Here is a 17,357-nt window from a genome sequence, read left to right as displayed (position 1 = left end):
TCCAACCGGGTAGCCCGTACATCAGTAGAATGGGACAAGTGCCCCATCTTCAAGATAATAAACTAAGTAATCCCGGTAGGCTGGGAAGTAGTAGAAGCACCAGAAGCCTGGGAGGAAGTGGAAGAAGGTGTACTTGAAAGCCCAAAGGTCGGACTAGGAAAAGATTCCTCTGCAGGTATCCCCTCAACATCAATCTCCGGAGATACATCAACCAGAGCTTCTCTCCTCCTATCGACCTCCTCCCAAGTGTACTTGACCTCTATGCACCGGATGTCATTGAAAGAAGTAGGAGTTACCTCGATGTACCTCATTTCATCACGAGACACTCCAGCACGTTGACATATCTCTCTAATCAAGTCCTGGAAGGGAAGGGACGTTTGGTGCTGCTTGGCCCTCATGGTCCTCTCCTACTCAATAATAAGTCCCAAGTTGAGCCTCTTATTGGCTATGATCGATCCTAGAAAGGCTGCCTTTGCATGGCAGAGGATGGACTCATTGTGTGATGGCATGATGGAACTGCTGATGAATCCAAACCAGTACTGAGCAACTACATTCAAGTCATTCTTCTCTATCTGGACTCCCGCCTCAATCCATCTCGGGGTAGTTTTAAAAATAATGGGGGCAAGGAAGCCCTTTAGGTCATCCAGGGGTTGAGCTGTCGCCAGACCATCATACTCATGATCGAACCTGTAGCTCTGTCAAAAACAACATTGATGTGATCGCTGCTGCACCTCACTTCTTTTCCTCAGACCAAAACGGACTTCACCGGTCTGAAGGCACTAGTGTTTTTGTTCCCCTGAGGAACTAGAGTACCATAATCTGAATAGAACTCACAGACCCAAGTGGAGTTGTATGGGCCTCGGGGTCTTGCGAAGAAATCAAATTTGTACCACCGAAGTGTGTCCAATAATAGAGGGTACTTTCCCTATAATACCTCTGTGGAAAACAACTTCTCATCGAGAATCGTCCTCAATCCCTTATCTTTTAGACAGTTGAGTAACCAAGGAGGAGGAACCTGAACTGGTGGAGCTGGAAGCATAGTCGGTGCCGGAGTTGGCACTGTGTCAGCAGCAAGAGTGGTGGCCTCTGGAACGCTAGACGAATCTGGGCGAGACCTCGCATGGATTTCTGCTCATCGGGACTATAGAGGCTAGTCATCATTAGGCTCGGACAGTGAGACCTAAGAGGACAATGAATCCCCATCACTGCCGGAGTTGTTCTCCGGTCTATCAGCTTCGGGCGCCTTGCCCTTGCCTTATCATCCGTTGAGAGGTGTCGTCTTTCCTTTTTTAGGAAGGTTAGTTGCACCCTCATTGAGAACTATACCTCGTGCTCTTGTGCAAGGCGGCATGTCCAAGTTGATTCTAGAAATATCTGCAAAAACATGGTAGAATGTTAGAAATAGTTCAAGAAAAGTTGCAGAAAAACAGGTTGCAGACAGACTCGCCGAATCGATCGACGAGTTGCCGATTCACTTTTGTGAGCCAAATCGGGCTCGCCGAAAGTATTGGCTCAAAACTTTTCTAGAAAAATGGCCTGTCGGCTATGGGAAAGGCCTTTCAGCGAATCGTCGACATCATTCAACAAGCACGTACAAGCCTGCGGAAAGTTACCATGTATTTTAGGGGTTGGGGACGCAGAAAGGGCGATCAAAGAAGACTTTCGGTGAGTCACCGAGTGCACTCGGCGTGCTAAGGCTTCTCGCCAAAAGTTGTAGAACCAAACTCAAAATTTCCATGAAAATAAAGGTGAGCAAAAGGGATTCGGCAAACCGTCGAGTGGTTCGGTGAGCTAGACCTAGCTCGCCAAACTACCCAATGTGCCTATTTTCCACCCTAACTTCCAAAATCAACACTGCAGCCTCCGTAAACAAAATCACAACCTACACATTTTCAATTAGACTCAAACCCACTAGACCCCATGCCATCGGGGTACTCAGACTTCCCCTGGTTTGGCCAAAAATGTCCATTTGATGACTTTATCCCTTAAGAATGACGTCAAACGCTCCATCATTGGGCAAAGCACATCATTTGGCACAAATTTAGGTTACTCAGACATCACCCGACTAGACACAAAATCCATAAAGAACAACCCGCAAGAGTTCAATCAATTTTAAAGCACTAAATTCTAGTAATTAATAGCTTAGGCAATTAATGCATTATATCGAAATAAAAACAGGCACACAAGCACAAAAATACAATTTCAGAGAGGCCTAACACACATCAATAAGAAAAATATGATTGCAAATGAGTTTAACTTCTAATTACGAGTTTTGGGGTTTAGAAAACTAAACCTTAGTCCCGAATATAAGAATCTCTAAAGCTAGGTGGCGTATCCAACTCCTAACACTGAATCAACGACTAGAAAGCAGTAAAAATGCAAAAATATGGGAAATATAGTGCGGGTGTGATTTTGTGAAGTTAAAAAGTGAGGGAATGTGAAAGTGTTTGAAATTTTAAACAACCGTTTAGTATGCGCCCTTTCGGCGATATTAGTCAACCTCGCCGAACCACTCGGCGACATGGCGAGTGGTTACTTACCTCACCAAGTTTTACAGGACCTCCCGTTAATGTGGGGGTCCAAACAACGGACAACCTTAGAATCGCCGACCTATTCGGCGATTCCTTGACTTGTCCATGGTCCCGCAAAGTTTTAAAGATTCAACTTCATAATTTCTTCAGTCCAATGATGGTCTTCTTTGGGTTTGCCGACCTCTTCGGTGAGTCGTCGACTAGACATTTTGCTCGCCAAGCTGCACTTTTCAAATGCATTCTACACTTCAACCTGCACAATCAATACACATTATTCCAAAAACAAAAAGAAATCAAATAAAAACTTGGGTTTCCTCCCAAGCAACGCCTTAGTTAATGTTGTGGCACGACACAAGTCGTCACTCAAACTTCATTTTTGGGGTTTGCCATAGTATAACTAGGCAACCCCTCTTTTTACCTTGAGTTGATAAGAGACTAAAGATTGCCCATTTGGGTCGCCAGCAGGTCGATAGATACATAATGAGAAGCAGTCATCTGATTTAGCATTGAGACATTCTCTTTTATCTCTTTCAAGACTATGTCATGTTCTTCGACTTTGTGGAGAATGAGTGAGAGTATCTCATATATTTTTCCACCCTTATAGTCCTTGGGCTTTCTACGCTCGTGAAGAGGAATGTATCTATCTCTATTTTTGTACAACACTTAAAATTCCATAATCTTTTTGGCCAAGAGATCTGGCTGAGTGAACAATGTAGCCAAATCTTGGTCCTTCTCTCTCTACTTGTTGGTCTTAGTCATGTGATCAAGGAGTTAGGTTACTATTGCATAGGGTTGTCATATTAGATCACCCGAAAAAAGTTGCTCAGGACCAAGACCTCTATGGAAGCAGTATAGTAGAATCTTATCTGGAAGTCCATGAGTTGGGCACTGCAGTAATAGTGCCTTATATCTCACCCACAACTCATGATTTGTCTCACCCTCCATTTTCTTGAAATTTAGTATGTTATCCCTAAGAATCATCATTTGTGAAGGAGGGTGGTCCACTTGGCTACCATTGCTACAAGATATGCTCATTTCCTCTGCTTTAAACAAACAACACAAAAACCAAAACTAAAAATAACTAGATTCAACTATGACTAAACATAACAAAATTCAACTTCACCAAAAGAGTCTCAAGCAACACCACTCTCCGGCAGCTGCGCCATTTTGATTAAATAATGTTTTAAAGACACTTCATCCCATTCTAAGCATCAACGGTCATTAATAAGTATATAACCCAACTAAATGAGTTGGGGTCGAATCCCACAGGGAGCGGTAGGTGTTTGAGAGTCAATTGGGAAGTATGAATATGATAAAATCAATCATAGCAATAAAAATGATCAAATAAAAACATAAATCAAATCAATGGGTGACACGAATGTCAAATAAATGGGGGTCTTGGTTTTTATTATCAACTACAAACAATGGCAAACAATAAGAAATAACAATAATGAGACGGGTTCTTGGGATGTGATTCGATTATAGGCAAATATAGACAAATGGGTAATTGCAACTATTAGAAAATAGCTAAATATTAGTGAGTAAGCTAGGCAATAGAAGAGATAAACTTTCTCTGGAACAATTTACCTATAATCAAGTTGATTTCTCTCGAACATCAACAAACATGCAAAATAAGTACAACCCACACCTTAGTCCATTCACTCTTTCGAGATGAATGTGTGGGATTGGGCATATGATTCACTATTTTGAGTTGAACCCATCTCAACCCAATACCCACAGACCATCAATCAATAAGCTTAGTTTTAAAACCTCACTCTCGAGCAAGCCAAAAACACAAGGGTAGAATTGCATTTGGTACTACAATTCTTAAATTAAACCACAATTAATGATTGAACTCACTTCTAAAATACAATTTAGACTAACAATTAGAAATACCCGTAAACTAAATTAGCCCATAATTAAATAATCACACCCTAAGAATTGGGGTTTTAGCTAGACATTATAAAAAGATTAAAAGTGTTACCAAATTGAGTTTCCATCAACTGGGTAAGATTTATTACGTATTTACAATGTTCCAATTTGAAAAATTTCAAAGACCCACTTCCAATTTCTGAAAAGTGAAAAACTTCAATTCTCCAAAGCTAAAGAAAACTAGAGAAAACTTGCCTCACAGTTCAAAACATCATAAAAATTTGTTCTAAATAGTAATTGATACTTAACTAAATGTTCAAAAATGTATTTATAGTCGCCAATAATATGCTACGAAGAGTCACATGGCGACATAAGTCAGGCTTGCCGAACCACTCGGCGAGCCGCCCTTTGATTACTTCCATCGCCCTTCTACCTTTGCATTCAGTATTCTCAAGGTCTCTAACTTTGTGCAATGTAATAGTGCATCGCGAAACCACTAAGCGATTCGCCGAGTGCTCCTTTTTCTCGCCAACTTGGTTCTTTCCTTCAGATCTTGGTATACTGGAACTTTACGCAATCAAATAGCCATTCGGCGACTCGCCAAATTGACTTGGTGATCACCAGGCTTTCTTTCCTTTATTTTTTCAGCTCGCTTTGTTTAGTTTTGCAAATTAGTGTCCTTGCTTTGTTTCTCAATCCATATACCCAGAAATCAAGGGTTTTACATTAGTTATTGGCACAAAATGAGCATTTGAGGACACTAAATCTATATAAATAAATACCTAAATGAGTCCAAATCTTGGACTCATCATGACTCCATATGTTGCGATGAATTTTGATGTTCTTCCTAAGAAACTTTGTGAGCCCTTCAGTGTTTCTACCCCTGCAGGTGAGACTATTCAATTTGAGAGTCTCTCGCGATTGTGTCATCTCTATCAATCATAAGAGAACCATGGCTGATTTCGTTTAGCTAGACAAGGTAGATTTTGATGTCATTCTATGTTTGGACCAGCTTCATGCCTGTTATGCCTCAATTGATTGTAGAACTCAAGTTGTTCAGTTTCAGTTTCCTAATGATCTAGTCTTTGAGTGCAAGAGTAGTTCAGTAGTGCCTAACGGTCAGTTTAGTTTGTACCCTAAGGCGAGAAAGTTAGTTTCCAAGGGGTGTATCTATCACTTAGTCCAAGTTAATTATTCTAGTGTTGAGGCACCTCCTATTGAGTAAGTTCCTTTCATGAGTGAGTTTCCAGAGGTCTTTCCAGACGATCTTCCTGGAGGCCCTCATGAGAGAGAAATATATTTTTGGATAGATATTCTTCCCGATACTCATCCTATATCAATTAATCCATATATAATGGATCTAGTAGAGTGGAAAGAGTCAAAAGAGCAACTGAAAGATCTCCATGAGAAGGGCTTTATTCGACCAAGTGTCTCGCCTTAGGGCGCTCCGGTCTTATTTGTGAGAAAGATGGAGGGTTCTCTTAGGATGTGTATAGATTGCCGTTAGGTGAACAATGCATTTATAAAGAATAAGTATCCTTATTTGAGAATTGATGATCTCTTCGATCAACTTCAGGGTGCCACTTATTTCTCTAAGATAGACCTCAGACCAGGCTACCATCAGTTGAGAGAAAGGGAATGTGCAATTCCAAAGACAACATTCAGGACCCGCTATAGTCGTTATGAGTTCCTCCTTATGTCCTTTGGTTTAACCAATGCTCCTGCATCATTCATGGACCTTATGAATAGAGTATTCAAGCCTTATTTAGATACGTTTGTTATTGTATTCATTGATGACATACTAATCTATTTGAGGAATGTGGAAGATCATGCTAACCATCTCACAATAGTTCTCCAAACTCTAAAGGATAGAGACTTGTATGCTAAGTTCTCTAAGTGTGAGTTCTGTCTTGAGTCTGTGGCATTCTTAGGCCACATTGTTACAGGCGATGGGATTAGAGTTGATACTCAAAAGATAGAGGTAGTGCATAATTGGCCTAGCCCAACATCTCCAATTGATATTAGGAATTTTTTGGGGTTGGTTGGATATTATAGAAGATCCATCCAGGGTTTCTTATCTATTTCATCTCCTTTGACTAAGTTGACTTAAAAAATAGTTAAGTTTCAATGGTCTGAAGCTTGTGCAAAAAACTTTGTGGAATTGAAAGCTAGGTTGACTACTGCCCAGTATTGACCTTACCAAATGGTCCGCAAGGTTTTGTTGTGTGTTGTGATGTGTCCAGAGTTGGTTTGGGTTGTGTGTTAATGCAGATTGGTAAAGTTATAGCTTATGCCTCTAGACAACTGAAAGTTGACGAGAAGAATTATCCAACCCAATTAAATTATACCATAACCACTAGGTGAATTCACCATTAAACTACATCTAACCTATCAGCAAGCAAGACCCAACAATAATATCAACACATATTTGCTAAATCACACCCCAAGAATGGGGTTTTTAGCCACACATCAAGAAATAAGAAATTATACCTAAAATGATAGAGAAATCAAATGGGTATAAGAAAGTAAACCTTGATTTAAGCAAAGGAAAAAGAATAGAGAAGACCCACTTCCAATTTGGGAAAGATGAAGTCTTTTCTTCAGGTCTCCCATAAAACCCTCTCCAAACTTGAGAGAATATACGAAAGCTAAAGTGAAAATTACAATAATGTTTTTTTTGTCTAATGTTCCCCACAAAACTAGTAAAGAGTTTAGTATTTATAGACTTCAGAAAATAGTGTTGGCGGATCGCTCGGTAAGGTTAGTCACGAACACCAAATGACTCGGCAATTCACCCTTCTTCTAGTTCATCGCCATTTGTACTTTTGCCTTCAGCATCTGTGCTGTCTGGATCATTGAGCGGTATACTTCTGCTTCGCGAAACTGATCAGCGAAGCGCTGACTACTCCTTTCATTGCCTTTTTGATCTTTCTCCTTCAGGGCTTCGCGTACTGGAACAAAGGGCGGAGTGCGTCCCTTTGGCAAATCACCAAGCATGCTTGGCGATGCTCAGGCTTCAACTTCTTTGTTCTTTTCAGCCTTTTTGTTCCTTTTTTTGCGGCTAAGTGTCCATTCTTCCACTAAAACTTCAAATACCTGAAACTTAAGTGTTTTCATAAGATATTTAGACTAAATAAGCATTTGAGGACGCTATTTCTATTAAACTAAAGCCTAAATGACTCCAATTTGTGGACTCATCAACTTGCACAGCTGGGAGTTTGATTAATGGATTCCGCAGAAAGAGTAGTAGTGGTGATGAATGGGGATGGATCATCATTAGTGTAAGAAGTGAAATAAAAGCAAGACCAAGATCCTATATTGCTTTAATTGAAGGCAAATGTTCATAAGCAAAAAGTAATAGCTTTTAAACATGGGGGAGATGGTGTATTGAGGTATCAAGGTAGATTGTGTGTACCAAGGGTGAACGAACTGCATGAGAGGATCATGGAGAGAGCTCATCGCTCAAGATATTCTATTCATCCAGGCTCCACAAAGATGTATTGTGACTTGAGATAGGTATATTGGTGGAATAGTATGAATAAAGGTATTACTGATTTCGTTGCTAAATGCCCGAACTATCAACAAGTTAAAGTAGAGCACCAAAGGCCCGGTGGTATGGCTCAGAATATAGAATTCCCAAAATGGAAGTGGGAGATGATTAATATGGATTTCATTACTGGCTTGACGCGGTCCCGCAGGCAACATGATTCCATTTGGGTGATTATTGATATAATGACTAAATCAACCCATTTTTTACGAGTAAAGACTACCCATTCAGCAGAGGATTATGCCAAGTTATACATTCAATTGGTAGTAAGACTTCATGGAGTCCTACTTTCGATTATATCAGATAGAGGTGCACAATTTACTGCATAGTTTTGGAAATCTTTTTATAAAGGATTGGGTAAAAGGTGAACTTGAGTACTACTTTTCATGCTCAGACATATGGTCAAGTGAAGCGCACTATTCAGACTTTAGAAGATATGTTGAAGGCCTGTGTGATTGATTTCAAAGGTAATTGAGATGATCATCTACCTCTCATTGAGTTTTCTTATAACAACAGTTACCATTCTAGCATCAAGATGGCTCCTTATGAAGTTCTTTATGTGAGAAGATGCGGATCTCCTATTGGATGGTTCGAAGTTTGTGAATCTGGGTTGATAGGAAAACAACTTAGTTCATCAAGCTATGGAGAAAGTGAAAGTTATTCAAGAGAGGTTGAAAATTGCGCAGAGTCGTTATAAATCCTACACCGATATCAGGAGAATGGAGTTAGAGTTTAAACTAGATGATTGGGTATACTTGAAAGTTTAACCCATGAAGGGTGTTATGAGATTTGGTAAGAAGAGGAAGCTTAGTTCCTGGTATATTGGTCCTTACATAATATCCCTAAGAATTGGTAATGTAGTTTATGAGTTGGAGCTACCACAAGAGTTAGCAGTGGTCCATTCGGTATTTCATACTTCCATGTTGAAGAAGTGCATGAGAGATACTTTAGCTATCATTCCTACTGAAGATATTGGTATCAAGGGTAGATTATCTTATGGGAAGATTCCTATTTAGATTTTAGACCACCAAGTTTGCAAGTTGAGAACCAAAGAAGTACCATAAGTGAAAGTTCTTTGGAGAAATGAGTTTGTTGAGGAAGCTACTTGGGAAACTAAGGAGGACATAAATAAGAGATATCCACATCTCTTTGAGCTCAGAGAAATTCCAGATCAAGGTACTAATTCTCTTGTAGTACTCTTTAATTGATATATTGCATGTGTTAGATTTGCTTGTTGGGTGTTTGAGCTTAATGGTAGATGTTACGCCCTTAGCCTATAAGAGTAGTCTCATTTAAGGATGAATGTTCCCAAGTGGTATATATTGTAACATCCCTCTTTAGAAATATCTAGAAATAGAAAGAAACCATTTTTGGAAAAGATTAAATTTGGAATGTTTGACAAGTTGAGCTAAGTATGAGTTTTGTGTCAACTTAAAACAAACATAAATTCTAGCACATGATAAGTTAGGAGGGCTACAAGATACCTTAGGAAATATAATTAAATTATCTTTCCAACACCACCCAGTCTGCTCATTTTCAAGTTCTTATGAGTTAGATATTCCTATTGGAAGTCGGGTTGTCTAGATAAGGAATGTCAAAATCAGATTTTAAAAGGGTATTTTGGTCTTCTCGATACCCAATTGATTTAATTAATTTTAGTAAATTTATTAGGGTCAAAACTGTATTGGTTCAGTTTACACAATTGAAAAATCACGCTATGGTTTTATAGAGAATAACTCAAGAGTAGAGGAGAAGAGAAAAGTCAAGGTTCATCAATTTCTTGAGGAATTGATTGTGGATTTCACCAAGGATTCAATCCTACAAGGAATGTGAGACTTTCATAACATTGTATTCATTCACCCAAGTGTCAAACATGTTTATTTCAGAGTGAATTCGTCCTAAAAGGATTGGAAGTTGAATGTTCTTGATATGTGTTCTTGAATTACTTTCGTTCTTGAATATGGGTTGAGATTGAGGAGTTTCTTGAGATTATAGTGTTGACTTCTTGAGTTGTTTGAGTTAGATCCTTATGTATATGTTTCGTTTATTTGAATCTAAAGAGAACTTGAGAAAAAGGATCGAGTTTAGTCGAATTAAGATTATAAAACGAGAGGAAAAATTCATTAGATTTGCCTAGGGGAATGCTCGCGCGATGCTTCCCTGTAGCACCAAGAAGGCTGGGGCGATGCGCCAGCAGTGCACTAGAAATGGCTATCTCAACTTTGGGGCTAGTGCAGCGCGCTAGCAGTGTGGCACGGTCGTCCGCCCCAACCCATTTTTCATTGTTTAGCCCATTTGAGTCCTTCTAAAGTGTACTAACACTTCTTATCTATACTAACTACTCGAAATGACTTCTAAACATCATGAAATCATCCGTAAACATGAATCACAACCTTGAATCCATAAATTCCAATTGAAGGAAAGTTAAGAGCCATGTCTAGAGAGTTCTTTCAAGAAAGTGTTTTGTAGATATTTTTAAACTTGTTTTAAGACTTGAGTTTGAGTTGAGTAAGAGTAACAAATGAATTTCATTTCTTCAAAAAGAGTATACGGGAACTGAGTATTCCAAAAAAGTAAATACTTTCACATTTAAACAAGAATGGAAACACCGATTTCCAAGAGAAGCCTTTGAGCTAATTTTTGAGTAATTATCTCAATGCACATAAAGAGTTTTGTTTTTAAAACATATGAGTTGAGTATATTTTGGGAGTCGTATGGAGAACCGATATGAGGACGAGTTCATAATAACTCAAGTTTCCATAAACCATGTAGGCATCATAGGTAAAACGACTCATACTTTTTAGATGATTCCTTAATGCTATTTAGTATAGACTAGTGGATCCAATTAGTTGAGGCGTTATATATCCCAAAAAGTTATAGGATAATATAGCAGCGTAGGCTAGACGATGTATCATCACTTAGCTCATAGTGATGGTTGTCGTTTAGAGAAACTCCCACAAAATTATATTACTTTGTTATATAAATTGTGTTCTTATTGTATTTCTTCGAATACATTGAAATATTACCTACTGTTTAAATGCTTTTATAAACTGCATCTTTACTGTTGTTTATTTTTGTAATTGAGTTGAGTATCCATGACTTGAGTAGAGTTCAGGTAAGTGTTCCTTTTAGAATTCATTTCAAGTTTATCTCATGTTTATTTTTCCCCTCACATGATCGTACATTCAATGTATTGGTGCCATTTGTCCTGCATTATTTTATGATACAAATACAGGTTATAAGGATCATCATCCAATGCCCCGTTGATCTAGTTGAGCACTCAGAGTCAGTTGGTGAGCCTCCTTGCTTTTCGGAGGACCTTTTTTACATTGTTTTCAGTTTTTCAGCAGTTAGGATGATCGGGGGTCTTGTCCCGATATCCCTCATTGTTTTAGAGGCTTCATAGATGGATAGTTATAGTTCACTAGTCTTTCCATTTTAAGTTTTTTATGCTAAGACATTGAGTTTCCATTTTGGCTAGTCGAATGTTTCTTTTAAGATATTACAAGTTATTGCATGAGTTATCATTTTGAGATTATTTCTTATTATCTAAGTCTTCCGCTACAAGTTAAGTCAGGCCAAGGGTTCTCTTGGGGCAACAATGGTTCTCGAATGACAATCCCGCCCAAGGTGTAGGCTCGGGGCGTGACAAGGAAATTTTATGCATAAGGGTCAATTTGTTTCCTTTCTAAAAGCTAGAAAGATGATTTTTAAGGGTTGAATGCACCATCTAGTTAGGGTGAGGGGTGTAGATTATGAAAACCCTACTCTTGAGTCTATCCCTGTTGTGAATGAGTTTCTGGAATTATGCCAGATGATTTACTCAGTATTCCTCCTAAAAGAGAAATAGACTTCTGTATTTACCTTCTCCTAGATACACAGACTGTTTTTGTTCCTCGTTATAGAATGGCTCCGGCAGAACTGAAGAAATTGAAGATCAATTGAAAGAATTTTTGGATAAGGGTTTCATCTGACCAAATATATCCCCATGTGGTACTCCAGTTTTTTTTGTTAGAAAGAAATATGGTTCTCTTTGAATGTGTATAGACTACCAGCAAATGAATAAGGTTGCGGACCAACAACTCTTTGCAAAGTTTAGTAAATGCGAGTTTTGATTAAGGTCTATGGGATTTCTAGGTCACATTGTTTCAAGTAAGGGTATTGAGGTAGATGCTAAAAAAATGGATGTGATCAAGAGTTGGCCAAGACCTTTATATCCCTCTGATATTAGAGGTTTCTTGGGTTTATCTTGTTACTACAAAAGGTTTGTTGAGGGGTTTTCTTCAATTCCTCTACTTTGACGACTTCGACTCAAAATAAGGCTAAGTTCATATGGTCCAAAGCATCTGAGAGAAGCTTTAAAGAATTGAAGGAAAGACTTTGGCTCATGTATTGACTTTACCGGAAGTGACAGACGGTTTTGTGGTTTATTGTGATGCCTCAAGAATTGGGCTAGGACGTGTGCTTATGCAAAATGGGAAAGTTATTTCCTATGCTTCAAGGCAACTTAAGATTCATGAGAAGAATTATCCTTCCCATGACCTTGAGTTAGCGGTGGATGTATTTGCCTTAAAGATTTGGAGGCACTATTTGTATGGTGTTCATGTTGATGTTTTTACCGACCATATGAGCTTACAATATGTGTTTAATTAGAAGGATATAAATTTTCGCTAAAGAAGGTGGCTTCAGTTATTGAAGGATTATGACATGAATGTTCTCTATCACCCTGGTAAAGAGAATATGGTGGTGGATGCTCTTAGTCGATTATTTATGGGTAGGGTTGCTCACATTGAAGAGGATAAGAATGAGTTGGTTCGGGATGATCATAGATTGGCCCGATTGGCTGTTCAGTTAGTAGATTCTACCAAGGGTGGTGTCATGGTTCACAATGGTTCAAAATCATCTTTTGTGGAAGATGTGAAAGCCAAGCAAGGTCTTGATCCAATTTTGGTTGAATTGAGAGAAGTGGTGCTTAAAAAGACCATAGAGGCTTTCTTCCAAGGGGTGGTGTACTTAGATATCAAGGTTGTTTGTGTGATCTAGGTAGTATCTAGTCCAAGACTGCCCAAAATGAGACCTTCCCACGAGCCACGAAACGGCCCGTGAAGGCCACTACGGTCATGGTCTAGAGTTGACGTTGAGGGGTGGAGTGGTGGCAAACTGTTGAATTTGTCTTTTAATTGTTATAATTAAATCAAAATTCGATCTTTTGTTTTTATGTAAGAAGAAGTTAAAGAGGTTTGTTAGTTGTATATTTTTCTCTCTTGGAAAATTAATTTCAAAACAAATTCACCAACCTCTTAGGCTCGAAATTAATTTGAATCTTTCTTTCATTGAAAAATTGTACTTTGTATATAAGTTTTTTTTTGTACTATATATCTATATTAAATGTTGAATTTTTCAAGTGTTTAGTTTTTAATATGAAGCATAATTTTTTTTCGTACATATATACTAGTCTCTGAACACGTGTGTTGCACATGTATCCCATGCAAGTAGTTTATATAGTATGAATCATATTAAAAATACAGTGTATTGAAGAATACTAGAGTAAAAAAAATACAAACTAAAATAGATAAATAGTCCACTTGTTCAAATGACTTCTTTGTTGAACAATAGATAGTTAAATATTATCTGAACCTACAGAATTGAATAACTAAATATTGGTAAGTAGATAAAATTTAAAATGAATTATATTTTGCGAAAACATGTTAAGTATAGACGATATTCTTTTATAAAAGATGTTCTTGTTGTGTGTTTTAGTTTGTTGATTTGATTAGAAATTTCAACTGTGTGAGTATTTTCATTTATACATTTATCAAATTATAATTTTGTGATTAGGAAAACATTAATAAACATAAATCACCATAATATTAAATATGAATACCTATTATTATTATTTTCATTTATCCACTTTTCTTTAACAACTTCAGCAAATTTAAGGCATAAAAAATTAAAGTTTCGGACAACTTCAAGCTAAGCAACGACTCAAGCTAATGAATAGGCATAACATATAATAGGGACAAAAGTCAATCTCTAACCCTTTTATGTAAAAACATTTGTTTAATATGAACCCGTAAACATGAGTATAAACGTTAATAATGTATAAAACCTATGCTTATAAAAACTTATATAAATATGGATATACATTTTTATGGACATGTTCACAAAAACTAACAAAGCTGGAAAATGAACTTACTTATTAAATTTGTAACTTTACTGTACGAAAGCGCTACGTATTAGTCGGTTTGGTTCGGTTTTGAAACTCATAGGTTTTACTTATCAGTTATTGATTTGTAGCATGCTAAACCATTATGGAACCGTTAAGATATTAGTTTACCGATTATTGGTTTATCAGTTAGTAATCATTATTGGTTCGGTTATTGATACACTCAAATTACACCTCCCTAAAGAAGTATAAGCAATTGTTATCAAGTAAAGAACCCAACTGGTAGATTGGGGTCGATCCCACGAGGAATATTCTATACACTTAAATTAACTTACTAATATATCCGTTTTGTCAAGTTATCTCCGAGACAAGTAAGTAAAGGGGAGGGGGGACATATGAGAAACAAAAAACTGATGATTGTTTAAGTAACAAGTGAGAAAGATTCGAACTTTGTTGTTATCACTGGAAGAGTGAAACTATGGTATATGTGTTCCCCATAAGCTATTAATGCGGTAAATACTAATAATAGTAATCATTTCCTTGTGTATCACATGCAAAGTGGTAAGATATGTATCCCTAAGTGCTTCGTCTGCCAAATAGGGACTTTCACTCCGCACCTTGATCCGGGTACATGTGTATAATTTACTAACCCTTACCTTTACATGAGATTATACATCACATCAATGTATGTCTTAGTTTTCACCCTCGCACCAATTAACATTTGACTATTAGATAGTATCACACTAAATCACTGTTGATAATTCGTTTCTTATTACTTACCTCCATGGTGCGGCAAGTAGCAACAAGGCGAGTTTTAAAGTTGGCCACCGTTAAAAGACTTCTAAATGAAAGAATTACCAATACATGCATCAGCACTAGTCAAGTATTACTTAGTTATTATTCATACGTTGTTAATTGCTCATGGTTCCACAACCCTAGTTGTGTATTAGCTACGCATGCTTAAAAGAATACAATTCATATTGTTAAAAGAAGAATTCATGAACTTACTTATTGAGTAGAAGAAACCTATAATCTCCAATTGAAATTCAAAGAAAAATTCTTATAAACCGAAATTAGGAAATAAAATTGCCAAAGTTTGCAAATTTATTCCCAAGAAAATATTAAGAACTAAAAGTATACAATGGTGTCTCCCCCCCCCCCCTGCCCAAAAAATGAGGTTTACATACCCTATTTATAAAAAAATTTGTCCTAAACAAAAAGGAAATGAAATAAGGAAATAAAACTACTGGACGTGGCTTCGATCAACGAGACTGACCTACGAACCGTGGATCGACCTACGGTCCGTAGGTCACTTCCGTAGCTTGATACTTGGAATTTTTTCACAAAGGTTGGAACCTTCAACTTTCAGATACAAACAAAGGGTGTGAAATGTGGACCGTAGGTCCCGTTCTGTGGCTCCACACTTAGAACTTTTCATTAGGAACTTCACTGCCCAGTGATCATTGACGGATGTGTAAGACGGCTCGTGGGTCGACCGACGCTCCATCACTCGCCTCAATAGTTCAACACTTAGTAAGACTTCCCCGATGATCATTCCATGCCTACCCACGACAGACCATGACTGAACCTACGGTCCATAGGTCACCTTCCGTGGGTGGCTCCATCTGCAAAATTTCAGCTATCATTTCTCTAGACCTCGTCCAAGCCTATTTCCTACAAATATAATACAATAAATATCAGTTATAATACAAAATGGCCATAGACACACACAACTCTTAAGTGAAATGTATTAAAAATATCGTAAAGTCACGGTATATTAACACCCTCAACTTAAATTTGTTGTTTGTCCCCAAGCGACGCACTAAGACTCTAAACGACACTTGTGTAGAAGCAGACATTAAAACTCAAGCAATCAAATGGCTTTCCATCCCGACTCCCCTTTTTAGAGCAAATCTTTTCATTTAGACTCAATCAATCAAACTCATGTGGATCAAAATATGACACAGATCGACCAAAAGACACCACACCATACACTTTTAACAATCACCAAGGTACCAACTTTCCTATAATGTAACTAGTGCCCTCACTTCAAACGAAATCCTTTTCACACAGAAGATATGAATTTTAGAATTTTAGGACTAATTCAACACTTATGCTCAAAAGTGACTACAAGTAGAGTTAGTGCTCAATGCCATAGGCTTGCCCTTAATTTCACTACTTAGATTCTCCAGATTAGTTGCTAGGATTACTATAGGACTTTCTTAGCTTGTAACGTAGTCTCACGGTTAGGTGTGGTACATTTTGGTACTTTTTAGTGACTTTCTGCCTTCCTTGACATTACATTGGCTTTTACCTCTTTATCAACCTATTTTTGGCAGCCTTTAATTTTACTTTCTTTCCCTTAACTCTTTTCAAAATGGATGTGACTGTTAACTTTGTGGCTCTTATTTTTCACTTTTTTCTTTTTATTTCAATTTATTTTTCTTTATTTTTTTCAGCACTTTTATTTATCATCTTTTTGTGTCTTTTGCATAACGTCACATCCTCTTCTACCTTTTCTTCTTTTCTTTTCATACCTATTTTTTTCTTTCAGTTTCCACTTTCATAGCTAGCCACCCTCAACTTATGGATTTTGCATTAGTTGAGATGCATAATGTCCGATGTTGGACCAGGGCCAAGATCAAGATAACTTTTGGCTTAGCCACCCTAAACTTAGGCTTTTGGCCTAAGTCAAGGTGCACATGTACAAGAAGCGACCAGAGACAAGATAATGATTTTAGGAAAGGTGAGTTAGGTGAATCAAAAGAAATGGTCTATTAAAGGTTCAAATATTTGGATCAAAGGGAACATTAATTTCGTTTTGTCAGATCATTTTAGGCTTAAGAGGACTAGTTTGAACAGGGGCCTATGATCACTTTCTAACTTCTAGCCTAGATCATCATAGAAGAACAAACGGGGCATGTTCTAGATTGGCACAACTCTCTGAATATTCAATTTTTCTTGCACGCTCTTGGCACATTGCTTCATTATCAGATTATCAGATTACCCAATTCAAGTTTTAGCTTAAGTCACGACTTCAAATTGATTCCTATCATGTCACATTGAGATCCAAAACATTCAACTCATCAAGACTATGGATCTAGCACAATTCAACATCTTTGGACAAGGATCATTTTTCTCATGCTTTCATTTTTCTACTTACTCCCACACATACATTCCTAAACATGTCGGTTCAACAAAAATTAAAACAGTCTCTTGGGGAAAAAGAACACAGGCAAGA

Source organism: Solanum verrucosum, unplaced genomic scaffold, assembly GCF_900185275.1.
Source record: "Solanum verrucosum unplaced genomic scaffold, falcon-dt-bn FXZP01000207.1, whole genome shotgun sequence".
NCBI classification, from domain to species: Eukaryota; Viridiplantae; Streptophyta; class Magnoliopsida; order Solanales; family Solanaceae; genus Solanum; species Solanum verrucosum.
Note: the sequence above shows the minus strand (reverse complement) of the source record.